Source organism: Xiphophorus couchianus, chromosome 7 (assembly GCF_001444195.1).
Source record: "Xiphophorus couchianus chromosome 7, X_couchianus-1.0, whole genome shotgun sequence".
In the NCBI taxonomy this organism is placed as follows: Eukaryota; Metazoa; Chordata; class Actinopteri; order Cyprinodontiformes; family Poeciliidae; genus Xiphophorus; species Xiphophorus couchianus.
Genome location: NC_040234.1, coordinates 33,921,662 through 33,942,321, shown reverse-complemented (window position 1 = coordinate 33,942,321; position 20,660 = coordinate 33,921,662).

Genomic DNA, 20,660 nt, shown 5'->3' with positions numbered 1-20,660 from the left:
TTAAAATGAGAATTTTCCACAGTGTTCACTGATATTTCCCTAAATGCGTCTTGCTGGGAGGATCTATGAAGCAGAAAGGGAACATTCTGACTTGGAAGAAAATAAATAATGATGAATTTATTTGCACAGCGTTACTAAGAACCAATCTGTGACCGTTTCATGGTGTCAGAGCATCTCCACAATCCAGCTCTGTGTGCAGTCAATGATCTACCAACGTCAGGAGCAACCAAAAGATAAAAAAGTAGTTTGAGGAGAACATTAATAGAATATTAGTCTATTTCTGTGCTCAAAGAACCAAAATTTGTAATTATTATTTCTTAAAGTGTAGCTATCACCCTCTAAAAGCAAAACGCCGCCTCTTGACAAACTTTGAAAATTTCAACCAAAGTGGGCGGAGCCTAGATGCACTGAGGGGCGTGGCCAAGCCTGGGGATCATAACTTCTTTGTCTCCATTTCATTTTTTCACCCAAAATCCTGCTGCATAAATAGTTTAAGGAGTGGAGGCTTTTTTAGCAGTTAGCCAGAATGACGGAAAGTCTTAATACTCACAACAGGGTGTCAAAATAAAACATACGCCGTCACGTCTGTGACTCATAATAATAACTTAAACTTCGGCAATTCCAACTAGTCTATCAATAAATTCAGGTTTGTCTTTCCCGACCGTGAAAGAGAAACATGACTGCTGCTCTTCCAGGGTTTTGTTTACCTTGTTCCTCCTGTGGCTCTAAAGTGCAGAGACTGATGTGTCTGTCAGTGTAGCAGGAGTGATAGAGGTGAGACAAAAAAAAACACATCCCAACAACAAATAGGAAGTGACACGCATGTGTGCAGGCGAGCGTGAACACACAACCCGAACGACACTTAACTCCTGGAGAGACTCATCTACTTTCTGTTCCCACACACACACACACACACACACACACGCACACACACCCACACACACCCCGTCTGTCGGAGTGGAGGGACAGCTGGCTTAGCGTCCTCCGTTGTGTGTGACCATGGCTGCCGGAACCACTTCACATTGTGTTTGCAGTGCTTATCTGTGTGAAGGGCCAGGTCACGAGGGGTCACAGCTCTTATTTGCGATGCTGATAGAGTAAGTATTGAAAAAAAAAACATATAGTAGCAGAATGCCGAGTGTTTACTCGCAAGCTTATGTGGCTTCTGCGCTGCCGGCTAACGCTCAGCCACTGGCTTTTATCCACATTTTGTTTTGGTCGTTGCAGCTTCAATCAGATGTTAGAAATCTGGGAAACGTGTGATTCTTTCTCACTGCGAGTCAAATTCTCGTATTACCATGTGAATATAGACACACCAAAACAACCAACTGTTAAACAACCAAGACAAACAGAAGGAAAGAAAAATAAGATCCTTCACAGTTTCATGGCAAATAATGTAAAACTGGTTATTGGTGGACATTTGAAAGCTTTATTATCCTGCAAACTCATGTTTTAATGATTCCAGCTGCCTGATTTAAGCCTGAAGTTGTTGTGCAGTGACTTTCATCACACCTCAATGTAAGAAAACTGCAGCTCCAACTCTTTACAACATGATTTAAAACTCCATAAACCCAAACACATGAAATAAATCATTCATATTTTAGCTGTGCAGGAAGAAAGTATTGCTCAAATTTCTAATTTATGTGTTTCTAAGCTAAGATGAACCTTCTAATAAAAGCTGCTTAAATGTGAAAATGTTGGAAACTTTACCTTTGAAACACTTTACTGGATTTGGTTTATTCTACAGTCTAATTTAGACACAATCTGATGCTCAAAAATAATATGCAGATTAGCTTTTTATGTCTAAAGTTACACACTTCATTAGAAATTCCCTGCTAGTTCGCAGTTCCGCCTTAAATCTCCAAACTTCTTGGCACAGATTCAGTGAGGTGTTGTTAAATATCACACACTTCTGTCCGTATCTGCTTGACAGTTTCACAGCTGTGGCTCGTTTGTCAGCTGCAGGTCCGTCCCAGTCCTCCGTATTTCACTCCGTCGCATTGAGACACAGTGACTGTGGACCCACTGAGGTAACGTTCAGGAAACCAGTTTAAGACAGTTTGAGCTTGTTGTCATGGTGATCAGATCGGGGGATGGAAACAATAAAGAGATGAACATGGTCTGCAACTACGTTTTGGTATTCCTAGAGTTTATCATTCTCATTTTTGTGATTTTCTTAATAATTCCTGTGATTAGTTATTTCTTTGTGTTATTTCTTGCTAGTCTGTTAGACTCACCAGATTCAGGCTCCATGAATCATCCTCCTCAGTTTAAATACTCTCTTTACTTTTAGGAACCATTTGTCATTCCCACAGCAGTTACTCTCCACGGTTTCTTCTCTACCTGTTGATATTCTCCTATAAAAACATTCTACTGTCATTCTTTCATCATGTTTCTTGCATTTGGATCCTCTAAAGCCTCAAAACTTGACATGTTGCTGCATTTATATGATACTCAGTTAGTACATTTACACCATTAAGCATCAACCACTGGTTTAAACCATTTATAAAAGGCAGGATGAATCCATGTTTACATGCAGCTGTAACTAAGACTCCCTGGAGAAATCAATGTATTTTCAGTTTTATTGTCTGGTTTCTAGTTCTTAGCTGACAAGAGTTTCACCCGACGTGGCCTTGCGCCCGTCTTGTTCAGAGATGTGATCCTTCATACTTTGGTTGTGGTTATTAGAGCTGCTGTTGTTTTTTTTTTTGTTCTTGTTGGGGGGTTTTTTTATCTCAAACTGATCTGCTAATTCTCCTAAGACATCATTAACTGATTCTGTCCATGCAGCTGCTGCAGAGTGGATAGTTTCTCTTTTTCAGATGCTCGTCTTTGAACCTCGTTGATGGCAGAATGTGGAAATCCCAGCAGATCAGCAGCGTCTCAAACAGACCAGTGATCTGTCACCAACCTTCCTGCCACTTTCAGCGGCACCTTGCATCGTCTTTCCTGCTGGGTTTGATGCTCGGTGCGAACTGAAGTAAGACATCATCACTAAGTCCAGAAGTGTCAGAACTCCATGACTTACAGAGGTAGAAAAACTCCAGTCTCTGCAGCTCTTTCTCTGCTGTCTCATTCAAAAGGACTTTATATCGTAGGAACGGCTTGGCCTTTGCCTTCCTGTGCAATCCTGTTGGATTCTCATCTCCTTCAGTGTGCCGTCTGGAATTTCTCCCATTGAGCGTTGATTTCTCAGGATTTCATTGATCAGCGAACAGAAGGAAAAGTTATGAACAATGACGTCCATTTATCCATTTATCTGTATGCGCTGGGGTTTCCCTTTCCTTCCTGACTTTGTCATTTCAACACCCTTATTATTCATATTATTGTTATTATTACCTGAAGAACATTTCCAGGCTTGAAGGATTAAAACCGGAGCAACAGATAGAAAATACCTCGAAAAACTCCTGTTAGTTTATAAATTGTGGAATATTTAGCAAACCAGAACAATAATTAAACATGGAGATCCAACATTTAGCTTTTTTGTTGTTACCTTTACCTTTTGTCTTTCTTTTGGTTTTGTTTGTATTTTCTTGAATTCATATAAAGCACTTTGAACTTTAAGTGCTTTATATGAAAAATAAATGTTGCAGAAAGATAAATAAAATTACCGTACCATTTTCTGCCAATGCTTTTGAATCGTAGTGTATCTACGGTTGTTGTTTGGTGATGGCAGCGGACCAAAGCCATTCAGTCTGTGTTCACCTGGCTTCCAGAAACTGAGCGATTAAAGTTGGAGAAAGAGGAACATTTACGATGTTTTATTTCTGGCAAAGATGGTTGTATCATAGCGCAGCTTCCTTCACAATCGAACTGGAGCATTACACTCATCCTGGCCGATGTCAGCGATTAGGAGGAAAATCAAATCCATTGTTTAAAACTTTAACTAGTCCACAGCTCCTGTAAGCAAAGGCTGAAGATCCAGACTCTCTGTACAAAGCAAAGCGTAGCTTCCTGGTTTTTACCAGGAAATGGTAGAAATGGTATGACAGAAAGTTTCTGCAGTTTCAAACATTACCTAAGCTGCACCTATTGTTTTTCTATTTGTTCCAACCAATTAGTGGGATTATTAATTTTTTTTTCCTCTATGAGACTAGACGTAAAAATAGGAACCCAATAAATAGTTTATTTTTATTGGTTCAGCCTGTGGAATATTGTAAGTTCACTATCATGCTTAAACAGAAAGATTTTTTTTTCTTAAACCTCCAAATGTGATCGTTATCTTTGTTCAATCATCGTCTGTTACCGTTTTAATGTTGGACTCCCTCAGTTGCGCCTCGTCTTGTCGTCCTTCCCGCCCTGGTGTTCCTCTGGGCTCTGTCTGCGCCCACTTAGGAACTCACTTCTTTTCAGACTGAATCAGGCACCTCGCGCTAATGAAACCACCACATCTGGAGAATTTTTTGTCCTTTAAACTGCGACCTTCCAGTTTCCACTCCAGGTGTGATACTTGTGAAACTATCGAATCTTTTCTGAAGATACAACCAGGTGGTTTTTCCTCTCCACTCTGTGCTTTTATGCTTAAATTTGCTTCAGTCTTTTGATTCTGCAGACCAGTCAAAAAGAAAAGCAGCTTAATTGGCCCCAAAAAGTCATGCTTATCAAACAGCAGCAGTCTGCAGAGTGCAGTATAATGTCATCAAGTTGTCGTCATTATGGGTTTGTGTTTTTGGGGAGTTTCTCAGTAGGTTTGTATTTTCCGATGTCGTATTTCCTTTTAGATTTCCTAGAGCAGTTTGGTTTCTTTAACTCAAAGTGAGGTGATGTTTCAAGCTGCCACTGTTTGATTCTTCAGCTGATTAAATTTAATATATTTTACTCTATTAAAAGCTGTGGTACCTTCTCTGGCCAGTTAAATGTGAAAGCTGGAGCTTTCAGGCTTTTCCCCTCAGAAGTACAAGAACAAAAATCAAGTTTTGATGTCACACTCCTCACAGACTCACAACAGGCAGAGTTTGCCTGCTACTTCATATCATTGTTCACTTTCATCATGTGGCTGATAGAAACTCGTTTCAATGCCAAGATCTATATTCTGATCTAAATTAATCAATGAAGTGTTTACACCAGCAGAGCATGATGAATTCCAGTCTGTGTAATTGGAATTGAGCTCCAGTAGTTTATATCTCTTTTGCATATTTGTGGTATTAACAGTTAATCTTATGTTGCTCTAACAGGTCAGCTGTGATTTAAAGGGACAAACTCCTCTCATGAGTAAATGCATTGGGATGAAATGCTCCACATATTTCCTAGATTAGTTTTTATTTGTATGTGTGAGGGTTAGAAAAATGAAGCGACACAATAAAAACATAAACAATCAAATTAAGAGAAAAAAAGTGAATTAAATGTTCATTTTTTTAATGTATTAATGCCAAAAAAGGTGCAACAGTGTATGATGTGCATTGCAGACAGAAAAAAGGAAGAGTACATTTCTGCCAAAAATTTCAGAAATTTTGAAATTAATCTCTAAAAATGTGGAATATTTCAGTCTTTAAAAGTAAAAACTTTGCTAGAGGAAAGCTATAAAATGTTGAGATTATTCTAAGAAATGTTAAAAAAAATTAGTTTTGTTGTTTTTTTAGAAATTTTTAAGGTTTATCTCAGAAATTTGACAAAAATGTTCTGCTTTAAAAAAAAAAAGTACAAATCCTCAAAAGCAGCCCAGTGAAAGAAGGAGCATGTCGATCATTGTGATTTAAAGGAACAGAAATATAGCAGATGTTGCACTTTTTTTTAAAATTTAAGCCTGAAATTAATTTTTAATTTCTGTTTTACCCAAATTCCATGACTGACTGCACAAATGCCTGAAATAAGCACTAACTCGTACTTTCACCTCTCATTCAAAACACTTTATTTACCGCCCTTTGTTGAATGATAATTGCATTGATTAAAGTCACTCTTCATGCACTTTCACTTCAGAGATAATTATGTTCATCCTGTCCACTTGAACAGTGAATAAAGAAGAGTTCACTTGAGGCTATAATGACTGACATCCATTTTACATGCAATAAATGTCACACACATGCTCCCTAAATCACTCCTCACATTTAAACCCTTCAATTTATTCTCTTCGTCCTGCTCCTCTTCTTCCGTCTCCTTTCCATTTTCTCTCCGCCTGTCCATCCATCACTGCAGCTATCGTGTCGCAGTCTCCACTTGTGTAAGCAATAACAGCACCAGCAGTACTTGCAGTTGCCAACCAAAAGCCCAAAGTCTTTCAATCACCTCGATATGGATCTGCTTCAGAGTCAGCCCCCCTGACTGGCTCGGCCCAATCCGTCAGCCGGGCTTCAGATCGGCAGCAGACGCGGCTCCGATAAGATGTTCTCTGTGGTCAAGGCGTGATGAGGAGCAGAGGAACAGCCGTTCGCTTTGGGTTGGACGGCTTTCCGGAGCGCTCAGAGGCTTAACGCACTGCTGACGGACGAGAACCATTAGAGGAATATTTGTGGTTCTGACTGCGGATTGTCTTTGCTGCTCTCAGAGCCAAACTGGGAGATTCATTAAATTAGGGCACTGGGTTGTGTAATATTATGTTTCTGTTGATTTGTTAAAGGACTAAGAGCTAAATTGGATGCCTGCCCTTGATCCTCGGCTGCTGTCTTTGTCTCTCCTGCAAACCCCATTGATCATTTCCAGGTTTGCTCTCAACTGCATTCGTTCAGCAAGTGTGTACGCTAGGAAGGCCTATATATATAAGTATATATATATATATTCTGTGAATTAGCAATGTCAGCTGAAGCCAGGAAACAACTGGAGTACGCCCAAGGACAGGTAGTCCAGGATGGGGTAATGTGTGAGCTCAGGCCTCCACAGATGGTGGAGGTCAGAGGAACTGGGGCCTGCTGGGAATTGAAACCAGGGGCTTGATTAAACACCAGGATCCCTGCAACGGAGCCCTGCTGGGGAACAAGAAGGAGCCGCGTAGGCTGCAGTTCTGCTGCACACACTGTTTGTTCCACTCATAACTTTTCTAGCGTCTGGGTCAGCAGGAAAGATTAGACCTAAAGATACACCACCAATATGTTTTCTGGAGAAAAAGGATGCGGTGCGGATAACGGAGGAGATGCAGAGGACGTTGAGGTCAAGCTTTGGATAAAAGAGGATAAAATCATTTCAGCTGTAAAAGGAAAAAACAGCTAGAATGAATTAAAATGAATCTGTTGATGCTGCTCATGTTGCCTTTACTGAATTACATATCTCACTTTTTGTCATGTTACAACCACAAACTTGAGTGAGCATTATTTTATTTTATTTATATGTTTGGAGAACGCATATTTACACATAAATGTCAAGAGGAAGGAACAGTAACTGTTTCAATTTTCTTTACTTTTATAACCCTAAATAAACCCCAGTTTATATAACTTTAGATGTCGTTTTACTAGTAAATTCTGGTCACCTTTGTGTAATTTAATCTGACTTTTTGACGCAACATTTAGAAAATATCAGTGAACAAAACCGAGGAACACAGCCACAGTCCTGGAGGTGTTTAAAACAGGATTCGGTTACAAAACAATATTAAATATCTGAAAGGTGAAAGAATATGAGAAAACTTCAGACCTGCCAAGACATGACCGTCCAGATGAACAACCAGGTCAGGCAAGAGAAACCTAAACCAGAAAAAGCAGCTGAGAAACTGATGGAGTCTTTGGACGCTTCAGTCAGGTGAGAGAAAGTGCAAACCTTGAGGGGCAAAAGAAAATTAAATGTTTCGTTATTGCAGTTTTAGTTTGAAAAACGCATGGACTGCAATGAGGGTTAGATAGTTATCTAAGTATAATCCCTTCAGACGTCGAACACAAGAAACTGTTTTAATAAAGCTGGAAGAAAAACTCCGGGTTGTTTGTTCTGAATCTGGATCACATCATATCATAATCACATCAGGATGCTCAGGAATATTAGTGCAGAGTCGCTGTTTTCCTGAAATGTTGTGCATCTCAAGTTGAAGGAAAGTTAGAAAACGTGTTTGTTTGAAGTTGATGGAGCTGAATGCCAAACATCCTGGGAGAATCCCTATTAGGGTCTGGACAAACTGGAACAGGGTTAAAGTTCACCTTCCAACATAAAGTATGGTTCAGATTGAAGCAGGCTCATGAGCTAAGATGTCCCAGTTAAAGTTCAGACTGAAAGATGTGGTAAGACTTGTTCATGTTCCACCCAGTCTGACTGAGCGTCTAGAAGAACGGACAAACATTTCAGTAGATGTAACTACAGCTAAAAGAAGTTACACTAATTATTTTCCTTCCTTCTAACTTCCTACCTATAACATGGAGCTGCAGCAACTTTATGAGAACATTTTGAACATCCAGCTCCTCATTTTTCTCCCATAAGAGGAAGATTCTGTGGACGGGTGAAACCCACCACCCAGATTTCATAAATAAACATCGTCTTGTCCCCCATCGTCTGCTGCAGGTCCTCTAAGATTAGAAATTATTCAGTCGCTCATCAATCTTCCCCTCCTAAAGCGAATAAGGAAGCTGGGTTCCTCTCTCCAACCAATCACCTGGTTTTACTTTCCCTGATTTCTATTCCTTTGCAGCAAACAACTGCCTCTAAGCTCGTTCTGCTCTGACGGCCCAATCCAGTTTATTTAATAATTCAGCAAGCAATCTACCTGTGGTGAGGTGTGTGGACAAACAGCAGCTAAACGGAGGGAAAATGCAAACAAATCAGCACCACAGGAAGGCTAAGAGCCTTTTTAGCGGACGCTTGTGTCCATGTGGCCTGGCACATCTACAGGATGAAGAGACTCACTGATGAAATAAAAAATGGCTTTTGAAATGAACAAAACAGGTAACAGGTGGTGAATTCTCTGCTGCAGTTTCCCACCTTATTCCTGGAAGTTTTCTTTGTAATAAAGGATCGACGTTCAGTGTGGGAAACGCTTAAAAGTCGATGCGATGAAATACTTTAAAGAAGGACAATTTGATAAATGTTTGATATTGTTCAGCTGGGATCCAATAGGTCCTGCAGCCTGATCCCCAAACCCACAGAGACACGGTTCACGTAGTGGAGATGATCAGAAACCCAGAAGACGAGATCATGTGAGAGCACACACTGACTGGTTTCCTCCCATCTCCATGTCGGCCCAGTCCAAGTTTTCCAGAATAAGTTCCTGCTTGAACTTCAGCGAACAAACAGAGTTGAGCTAAAGACCTAATTAGATGTTTCAGGTCTGTTGGACAAGAGGAACGTCTAAAAGTTGCAGAGCAAGGAGGAGCGGAGTTTGAAATGTATCAGATAATGTAAAATAACAGAAATTACGAAATCAATCAATCAATTGATTGATTGATTGATTGATTTTTCTGGGGTTTTCCAGTTTATCTACAGGTATATGAATGGTATTGTATGTTTTTATTTCTATAATTAGTAATAATAATAAATTAATCACAGGTAATTATTCATGGAAATCATTCAAACTTTGCAACGCTGAACTATTAGAGTTTTAAAGACAAAATTTACTCTGGACTAAATTTTAGACTTATTTGTATATGAACATATTTCCATGTACATATTATTATTTATTTATTTATTTATTTGCTTATTTTGTATCTAGGCCATATTTAAATTACAATACCACACTCATGTTTATATATTTTAATCAATTTTACAGCGCTTGGTTATATTTCAACAAATAAGCAATTTTTTCATGGGGATCAATAAAGAATAATCTGTACTATTCTATTCTAAAATATAGTAATCTCTTACTTAAATTCTCATTAAACAGACAGGAAAAAATTTTCCTGATTTACAACAGGAAACATTTAGTACTTTATAATGCTGTTTATATAAATATGCGTGTCTAACTTTAAATATATTTGGAATAAATGATAAAGTAATGTAACCCATGTTGGAACAGGAAGTCTGACTGGAAAAAACTCCTTATTTAATCACTGGTATAGAACAATTATTTTATATTTCTTACTTTATATATATATATATCTTATCTCTGGAGTTTATTGGTCAGTTCTTTATAATCTCCATTCTGAGATCACGGCACACAGAATATATTCTCCTTTTGATTGAAATCAGGACAAGACGCCTAATTTAGTGAATTAATGTTCATCCATTTAGTGGTTGTTTCCAGATTCAGAGTTCCACTGCAGATAGAATATTTTATATGTATTATTCTGCAAATTCAATCTGTAGATCTGGACTTACAGTCCCATATGTTTGACTTAGCCAGTGTTTACAATATCTGGTTGGGTTGCAGAAACCCGAACATTCATGCATCACAAGCTGTTCTGAAAGAAACACACCAGATTATTGACTCGTATCTGAAGGAGCTGCATCCATCCAGTGTTTTCTACACTCAGAGATCAGAGGCAGGAGTAAAATGAAAACAGTAGTTGAGACTTGGGAGGGTGAAGTCATCCCTCACCTGCTGCCAGGGCTATTAAAGCAAAGAGAATTAAATATAACACAAAGTAAGAGCTCTGGTTGTGCTGCTGAGAGACCTCCACCGTCAGGGGGAACCAGGTGCACAGAGCAGGGGAGGAAGCAAATATGTGAAAAGAAAGTGAGGCAGAGTAGAAAAAACAAAACAAGTATGCTCTGTGGCTTTTGAGGAAAATACACAGAGCACAAACTCTCTCCTCTGCCTTCTCTAATTCTGGTTTGGATCTTTGAGCTTCTTCTTCACACAAAGCTTGACTGACACATAACTGATGTCTGAGGCTCAACTCACCGATGTCACCATTATTACCTCCTAGAAGGAGTTTATGGAGCCAGAGCTGCACAGCATTAAATATAATCACAACAGACACGTCAGTACGATTACAAAGAGCCAGCGCTGCTTCTCCAAACCCTGAGAGCAGCAATTTCTGTTGCCAACATCTGCCTGCCTCCTCCCTTTAACAAATTGTTTAATCAGGGAATTATTTGTGAGTGTGGGGTTTCTGTGCACCCAAAATGAAAACATATTGGCGTGGGTAATAAGCAGCCAGAAACAGGCGGAGTTCTCCTGTAATGTGTCTGACCACATGGGGATCTGCTTCTGAGGAAAGGAAGGAAATTGTTCGGTGCTGCAGCGTTCAGGCGGGGAGCGCTGAGGAAAAAAACGGGGGGATGGAGGAGAGAGAGCAGAGAAAGAAGGGAAGACTGAAAGGAAAACCTCCAGGATGGAGGCGGTGCTGCTGGCTCTCACAGCAGAAGAAGAACTGCAGGTGGAGGAAGGTGTGATTGTTGTTTCTGTCCTTTCAGTTAGCTAATATGTTTTAGTTTCAGAGAGTCTAAATGCATTTTATCGTAGCTTTTTTTTTCTGCTTCTATTTCAGTCTGTTTTATCTGAATCAAACTCATATCCAGCAACAAAAGTGGAATTTGTGACTCTATAACTTTAGCTGTTACTGAAAATGTTTGTGCTTACAGGTAATTTTTATTAGGATGATTGTGTGGTATTGTCCGATGCAGACGGCCTCACAACAAAACTCATTATGACAACATTTTCTACCAAAAAACATTAGCTGGCTGCACTAAGGTCAAGGAGTCCAGCTCAAATCATTTCAGTCCAATCAGGACACTGATTGCCAAGAACAGAGCAGAAATCATTGTCGTCTTCTGCTACAAATGTCTCCAAACAACTAAACGCTTTCCATAAAAATGGCTTTAAAAAAAATATTGACTGTGAATTTTCCAGCTAAAATAAATGTTTTTGGATTTACTGGACCCGGACGGTCCAGTAAATCCAAGTAAGTTTCAACAAAACAAATTTAGGAAAATGTTTTCTGCCAATCAAACCAGTTGTACATGTTTTATTTTTCCTTCTTTTCTCCCTCACAATGTTATCTTTGTCCATGGCTGGAATCAAGAAATATGTTAAACAGTGAAAATAAATTTTAAAAAAAGAACAAACAGCAGCTGCGAGATGAGACAGAGTAACAATGTCATGTTCAGAATGCTAAACTATGACTTCAGTTCATTGAACAATAACTATCCAGGTTCAAGTATTTATTTGAAGAAATCTCCACAGTAAATAGTTACAAAAACTAATATTTAAACACTCTAAACTGTTGAATTTCTGCTCTAGTTCTCTAGCAATATTGCCACATTCATGTGCAGAAACTTTCCTCAGAGTGTTGTGTGAACAGAATGTTTAACTTTATATTTCAGTGGTTGTGCATGTCTCACGTTTTTCCACATAACCAGTTTGTGTTTTATTCTGAGGATTTAACTCCTCTGCAGTTTAACAAGTCATCAAAGAAACATGTTTTTGTTTGTTCACTAGCAACATAATTTTTAGCCTCAGAAGTCATTTCAAAGTTACGTTACACAATTGTTAGAGGGAAGTTCAAATAAAATATCGACAGATTGACTCTGCAGACATTTGCTGTGATGTTAGAGCTAAAAATTTTAATTCTGTAAAGGAAAACATTATTATATCTGACTTAAATGTTCATGTAATCAACGGCCACATATGGATATTATTTATTCTACCAAGAATATTTTGTTGTGCAATGGAAAGCTAATTATGATCTATGTATGTTTCATACTTTCAGTATTTATAGGTAAATAAAAAGGAATCGTAATTATGTTTTAAGCTCAATAAACCAAGCCTATTAAATTTGCAATGTGTGTTTACTCCACTTGCTGACCAGATTTCCATGCATTTACATATTATTATTGGCATATATGTACTGTAGTAAGTAGATGGACAATATAGTATGATCTGCAAAACTGAAACATAAAAGGAAAATCTAGCAAGTATTCATGGGGCAATGTTTTGTTTTGTTGATCTAGAAGCCTTTAATAATAATGATGAATCATTTCCCACCACATATCACTAGTTCTGGTGGAATCAAGCGTCATGTAAAGTAACTCAGAGCCTTTTTAGTTGAAAATGTCCTGCTTGCTGTGAGATGGTGCAGCATAGATGCAGCAGCAGAGGGAATAACCTCTGTGATGGAGCACGGTGAATACCGCCTGCGTCCTCTGTAGTTAAACAGGATTCAGCATAACTTATCCGAGTGCCAATCACTCCAAATGAAAAGCACAAATTAAACTCTCATGCTCAAATGCATAATTAGACCTCTGACTTGGCAGTGGAGCGTGAACGATTGAGGGTGGAGAGATGAGTGCCGTGATGGCTTTTTTATTTTATTTTATTTATTTTGCTTGTACTGTAGAGGTGGATACAGAAACAGTGTTATTACGCCTCACTGGGTTAAAGTCAGTGGGTCAAAATGGAGCCGCAATAAAAAACATTTATGTTGAGCGTTTTTCGCTGATAGGAAAAACGTGTATTTCTTTTTAATCAGGAACAGTTGAAAACTCCTCCCATTTTGGCGGTTAATGAGTTTCCATACTGCGGCACAGACAACTGAAAACTATAAAAGTTCTGCAGAAATTCTCCATTCCAGCGCAAAAATCAAAAGCAGCTTGGCGTATGAAAGGCAGAAATACGAACCGTTTGGAAAACTCTTACTGATTCTTTGTCTCTGGCTCTTTCCTCTCATGATTCCAGGGACGTCTGGGAGAATAAACACCTGCAGAAAACTTTGAAACCTCTGATTTCACCGACGTCACGATATCTGCAAAAAGCTAAGTCAAGTCCAGTAACGTAGGTAGATCAATACTGAAGACAACAAGAACCAAGACTGTCCAATACAACATCATAATGCATTCCTTTAAAAACACAGAAACATAAGAAAATCATCCAGGATGGCAGGTGAAGAGGATACCAGGTCGTATTTTATTTTCAGTTTTCCAAGGTCACAAGACATTTCTGTGTGACTCAGAGCTTTCAGCCGTAGATGTTTTTGGCTTTCTCATCCAAAGCTTGACAAAGAAACCAAAAATAGAAAACCGCTCAGTGACCGAAAACCGAAGTCCTTGTAGGAGTTTTTGAACAAACTGGTAAACAAGAATTAAAATGCTCCAATCTTACAAAGCTCAAATGCTTGATTGCCCTCAGACAGGAAGATAACCTTCCTTTTAAAGGCATGAGTAATAGTTGTCTTGATGACAGTTTCTTCCACCTGAGCCGCGGATGTCTGCAGCTCCCCCAGAGTTACTAATGTTGCATGGGGGCACTTCTCTGAAGAAATGCCCTCCTTGCCTCCTTGACTACATGAATTATTCCAAAGATCTTAACAGGGACTCAAAATAAAAGCATGTAAAAAATTTTCACATTTTTATTTGCAACAAAAAGGAAAATGAAAACCAAATCCTTCCACTTCACAACCACATCGTTCTTCATATTGGGCTTGTGTCCATTAAAAAACATTGCATTTGTGGTTTGTGACCTGAGAAAATGAGCAAAAGTCTCATTTTGTCAGGTATTGATGGTTTTAATGATGCCGCCTGACAAAATGCTTCCAATTTTCACAATTGCTTTGGGAAAACCCAAAATCTTACCAAGTATTTCTGGTCTCATTTCTAGTGCAAATATTTTAGTCCACTTAAAATAAGACAAAATAACAAGATATAAGAGCTTGTTTTCAGTCAATAATTTGTTAAAATTGGTGAAAAAGTACCATTGGTAGATTATTTCACTTTTTCCCATATTTTTGGTGAAATTATCTGCCAATGGAACAAATACTTTTTCATCAATCGTAAGGAATTATTGACTCCTATATCTTGCTGAGAAATTACTTGTCAGTTAGTTTTCTTGCACTTCAAATCTATTCAGATATTTGCACTAGAAACTAAATCCAATATTACTCTGTAAGATTGTGTGTTTTTACAGTGTGTTGACTGTATGTTGTGTTTATGATGTTTTTATGATGATGTCGGTTTGTGTTGTTTGACCACATTTTGTGATTATAATTTATTGTTAACTATTCTTTCTTTTTGTATATACAAAGTAGGAGGAATATTAGTAGTTATAATCTATTGAAGATGTTGTTTTATTTTTACATCATTAGCGGTTTTATGCTAAATGATCCCTTGCTGCTTCATTAACTAAAGCCAAATGTTGCAATGAGTTATTTTACCATTGTAGGAACAATATTGGGCATTTTGATGTCCAGTAATAACAGCTTTGAATATCACCCCCTTCCTAAATTAATGATGAGTCATTTTTTGCTAAAAGTTATTCATGCAAAAGAAGAAAGAAAAAAATCCTTTTTTATCACCAAAAGATGATTTAGGCAGAAAAAAAAACACTTTTGGCAAAAAATGACTCACACCATCATTTTAGGGAAGTGACAATGTGACAGTTTCTGCTCCACAAAAAAATTAAGGAAAATATGAGTTTTTTTCTCATTGTCATCAGTGAAACCAACATTAATTCAAAACTGTGATTAAAGACGATGTCTCTTGTGGATGGTTTATGAGCAAAAATAGAACAAGTATGAACGAGGAAGATCTCTCTTTATCTTTTCAAAAACTTCAAAACAACTATATATTGGCAGAAATGTCGTGAACAGCACGCTCCCTATGCTTCTGCTGCGTTTCATGGCCATCTGACAAGCAGCAGTTGAGATATCACTTCAACAATCAACTTGAACAACAAGTAATTGAAAATGCTATCCAGTGTGTCATCTAGCACCCTTCAAAGTAGAAATTCTGTTCTTCCATTCTTCACCCACAATGTTATCGGCTCTATTTCTGCAGCCGAGTGAAACGGTGTGAATAGCACACGGCTGCCTTGGAAACAGAGGCCCTGGAGAGGATGGAGAGCTGATTAGAGAGAAGCTGCTTGTCTCCAATCAAACCCGATGCCTTGTCTGTTTACAGCGAGCGCATCCACCGAGCTTTTCCCGCTGACCCGCAGGAAAGATCCGAGGGGTCAATATCTCCATTTGCAACCGGCGCAAAAAATCCAAAACCAAAGAAAATGTCTCACAGCGCAAGCGGTGTTACACAGTCTCTGCCCCTGAGACCGAATTATACTTGCAAATATTGTGTAGCTTTGTTTCTTTACTGGCTTTGCAGCCAGAGCTGAATGTCGAATTCACACAATGTTTTCTCTATTCTCCTTGACTGGGATTGCAACCTGAGGCAACCTCGGCTCTCTGGCTGGATGAGTTAATGAAACAGAAAAACGCCTCATAAATGCAACATGACCAAACCTGCGCTCAACATACGGAATCCACAGACTTGTGACCTTTGACACTGTAGTGAGTTGTTGCGTCTTTGTGTAAGAGTACTTATCTATATTTTAGAATATATCAATATCATTAGAACAATGAACATTTTCTACGTACTGCTTATCTTTTGGTGCTCCAGTTTCCCATTTGCTGCTTATTTAGTCAAAACATTTTTATTGTCCAAAGTGATTTCATGTTTCGAGTTAGGTATATATGATTTAAAATACATGCAAATAACTTCTAAACTGTTCATAAATGCCCAGAGTAGTTATGTTTCTGAACACATGGGTTTGTGATCCGCAGTCACCTGCTTATGGCTGAAATCTACTTCAGACTTCCTCTAAAAATGCTTCTCACTTCCCTCTTCAATTCTGTAAAACCATATAGATACATTTTTACAGTCTTCCTTATGTTTTTTCTTACTCAACATGGAGACTCAGTCTCAGAGGGTTTTTTTGTGCAGAACAGTTTTGGGCTTTAGTGACCCTTTGTGAAAGCAGGGCTGGGTGAGGTTTGGACTTAATGGAGCAATATTTCAGATTAATCCTCATTAATGTCAATTATGTGCTGACCCTTCCACTGAAAGGGAAAATCTGAATCAACACGGTAACAACCTGCCTGCAGCGTTGGAGATTTTAGAAGATTAGGATCCATCCTGCGGGGAAGTGAATGCCACAGGTGCTCTCGCATATCAAACCCCGGGCTTCGCTTCAGAAACTGAGAACATTTGTAGACACACTGCACCCCACATGGTCCTGGATTAGACGTGAGCGTTGAGGCTTTTGAACACACGTGAACATGGAGAGGCAGTGGGAAACACAAGCCAAGCACAAGCCACATTTCTGCACAGGCAGACTTGGCTTTATTTTGGCATGCTGCTCTGCGGTGAGCGGTGTGAGGGTTTAGAGGGATTGAACGGTGTTGACTTTGCTGTGAACCTGCAGAGCCTCTACGCTCTCACAGCTGCCTCCCTCATCATCTACAGAGGGCCTCCAATCATTGTGGAAAATAAGGGCTGGGGAGGCTAAAAGATATATCGCTACACCCCCTCCTCCTCTCTCCTGTCCTCCCTTCGTCTCTCCCTTTCTGCCTCTCTCTCCACCAGTGCGAGGTTTTTTATTTTTTATTTTTACTGCCTCTCCTTCAAGGTGGTTGTCATAACTCACATTTCTTTGAGTTTATCTAATATTCCAATTATGCAGCTGCATATTCGGCCGCTATTTTTAAGAGCACATCCCAAGGGCATGCCTGCAGCTCAGGCATTTCTTAGTTGAAGAACCACAGTGAGTTGGCTGGCTGTGACAGATCTGTCATATCACAACCTCCCACTGGATTTTAAATACTCAGCTCTCTCAAACAATGGAAAAACCTAGACATTTTCCACATTAGGTATAATACAACATACAGAAATTTTGGTTGACCATTACTCAACTGAAGCACTGATGCTGATAAGATGAACAATTACCTTATTTCAGTGCTGGCTTTTCCTAGTACGAATCATGTTTTCTCAGTTCTCAGTAGCTGCATTTTCATAACAAATTTAAGCAAAATGTTCTTGATATTCTGCTAATGTAAAAGAAATAACAATTTTGCAATTCAATGTTTCCATTAAATAACAGTTAAAATCAGTTTCTTCATGCAATAAGTCAGTAAAAAAAAGAGCCACCGTCATCCTCCTACGTTTTCCTGTCGTCTTCTTTGTCACTTCCACCAGTAGTAACATCCAGTTGTTGATCACATGACTCATGAGATGCAAAAAAAAGTGTTTCCATAGCAGTTTTGAGAATTGCACTAATTTCAATACAGCTGACAAACCATCTCATTGTAGCGCAAAAAATCTTATTGAAAAATTAGTTTTTTTCTAAATGGGTGAGTTAAAGTAATTTATTTTTGTAATTCCAGTTCCAATTTGTGTAATTTTAAGGTAAATGGAAACGCAGCTAGTGTCTAGAACCAGGATCCAGACCTCTCAGAATAATTTATCATCCTGACGGATTATTTAGATTTCAAATCTGGACTTCAATCTTTATCAATTTTTATCAAAGATAAACTAACCCAACTGCACTAATGCTGTGAGACTCTACACCATATCTGCATTTAATTTCAATGACATAAGAAGACACAGGACTATAAAATATTGTCACACTATTACCTTGCTATGCATTTGTGACTGTAGCATGCAGTTTGATCACCAGATGAGCCAGGGTTTCACATATACTTTGGCTATATAGAAAATTATTGCAGGGAATTTGTTACGTCAGCAAACCAACCTCAGAGTTTGCCGCCAGTTTTTAGAGGATGCAAACTTTGTCTCTGAAAATGTTTTCTCCTTTTCTTGGGGTGTGCCTTAAACATGTGCTTTAAAACTCTTTATGTTCAATCTTTTTCCTAAACACCCAATTTAAAATTTAAAGAGGAATAGAACTGTGATTAAAAACATCAAATTGATCTATTGTAGGAAAGTTAACTTTCTAGGTGGCTAATCTGTCACAGGGCAATAGAGAAAACCTCCCAGTCTTTATCTTTATTTGTTTCTTTAATCATAGTTTTATGAAACTATTTGAAATGTTTTGTCCTTATTCTTACCCCATTTTTACTTCCCCATTTCGTCTTTGTCTTTGCAGATCTGTGCAGTTGCTCAAATGTCTTTCTGACAAGAAATAAAAACTTATTACAACAAACTGAGGCTGCAGATGAGGCCAAACAGCCTCTGATTTTATTCCCATTGGGTCAGTTCAGTAATCCGAGCGGTTCTGCTCAGATAACTTATTCATTACCTCGGGGCAGACGGGGATGAGAATTAAGGCTTTATAGGTTTTGTTGAGTTGTGTCCAAATTTGAGCCATTTCCTTTTAGCAATTTATGCCCTTAAGCTCTTTTGTTCTTTAAAAATAAGATTTTTGGCACAACAGCGGGTTCTGATGCAAAGGTCTCGGAAGTAATTCAACTTTAGAAGCGAGGGATCTGCACTGGATGGTTATTCATGATGCACGAGATGAGGTATGAAGTGATAAGAGCCGAATTCATCCCCAGCTTTAGCATACTCAAGGTTTGAAACTGGAAGGATAAAGTAGCAGCATGGCCCACAGAGCTGGCTCCCCTCCAAAAACTAACCACTAAAGGTACATTTCTCCAAGATTTTGGCGTTGATACATGGCGGTGTTTCCAGTGACTGCCTCTGTAGAAACCAAAGTTTGAGTCCAGCTAAGGAAGACGTATCTCCTGCTCATTCTTGGACTCAAAACCCCAGAGAATGGTCAACCGGAAAAAAAAAAGAAAAAGGATTTCAGTTCATAATGAAAGCCAGCTCACAATGCCACTCAGTTAAATATTTTTTTTCCTAGATCGGATTCAAACTCTTCCTGGAGAACAGACATCCCATATGTAAAACCAAGCCAATTAACAGCAGAAAGAGACGGACTAAAGAGAAGGACACAGACGCTATGTTTGTGTGTGGATTACTCCAGGCCTTTTGGCTCTGCATTTAAAGACTTACTGACCTTTTCTGGGAACCGGTTGTGACAGAAAAACAAGGCAGACTTGTAGATCTGTGATCAATTCACCTGCGGTGGGTATAGAGGAGTGGGAGATCTGCATTGTACCTTTTTTCCATTTACTTCCAGACCTGTTTTGGACTACATTGCCAATTTCAGGCACAATTTGCTGAGAGGCCAGATGCAGCTGCTCTCAGAATCTGAGCACTGCGGTGTGATATAAACACAAATGGAGCAAGTCTTGAACTATTTAGGCCTCCATATGGTCACATTTCATGGGAAATGAGAGTTGGACATTGTGAAACCCATATAAGACTATAGATATGTAGTAAAAATGCAAGTCTTTGTGCTCCTATCAACTTCAACTTAATAAATGTAGACCACAGAAAAGCAAAAATCAGAACACATATTTTGCTTTCTTGTATTTGACACCTGTACAATTGTTTTGCATAACTTTGTTGGCTCCATTCTTTGCCTTTATGGTCAAGGTCTCTGCTAATGTCATGCTAATGATATGTGTGGGTGGTTAACTTGACATGGTTGGACCTCGCTGTTAAGCCTCAGCGTTAATCTGGTTGGACACATCGGCCAATGAAAGCATTTTGTCATTAAAGCCAAATAAAGTTTTCTTGTAGCCATTTTCCAGTCGGGTCACAGGACCCGCAATTCCTATAAATCAGTTGCTGGTTCTCCAGATAGAACCAATTTTGTCAGCAGAACTGCAAGTACAGGACAAGTTATCAAGAGACAAAATCCCTAATTCCTTATCCTACATAAAACTCTTTTTATTTATTTTTTGTTGTTTACAGGAAAGAACAATTAGCAAACTTTGATCGAAAGGAAGAAGGTTATAATTATACTCATCAATCCATAAGATTGAGTTATGGATGAAAACAGGTCTAAGTGGGGAAACTGGGACAAATTCTTGGTTTGGCTCTGAGTCTCTGACCAATGGGAAATGCCAATAGGTTTGTCTTTGGATCTTCTTCCAATGCAACATTCCTGGAAAAAAGCATTTTTGTTTTAGCAACAAGCTTTACAGGTGGGTGTGGGATGAAGCAATGAATGAATAAATGGGCCAACCCTTCATCTCCATTGTTTAGTTTGGTGAAAGATTCGATTCTGTGGTCTGATGTTC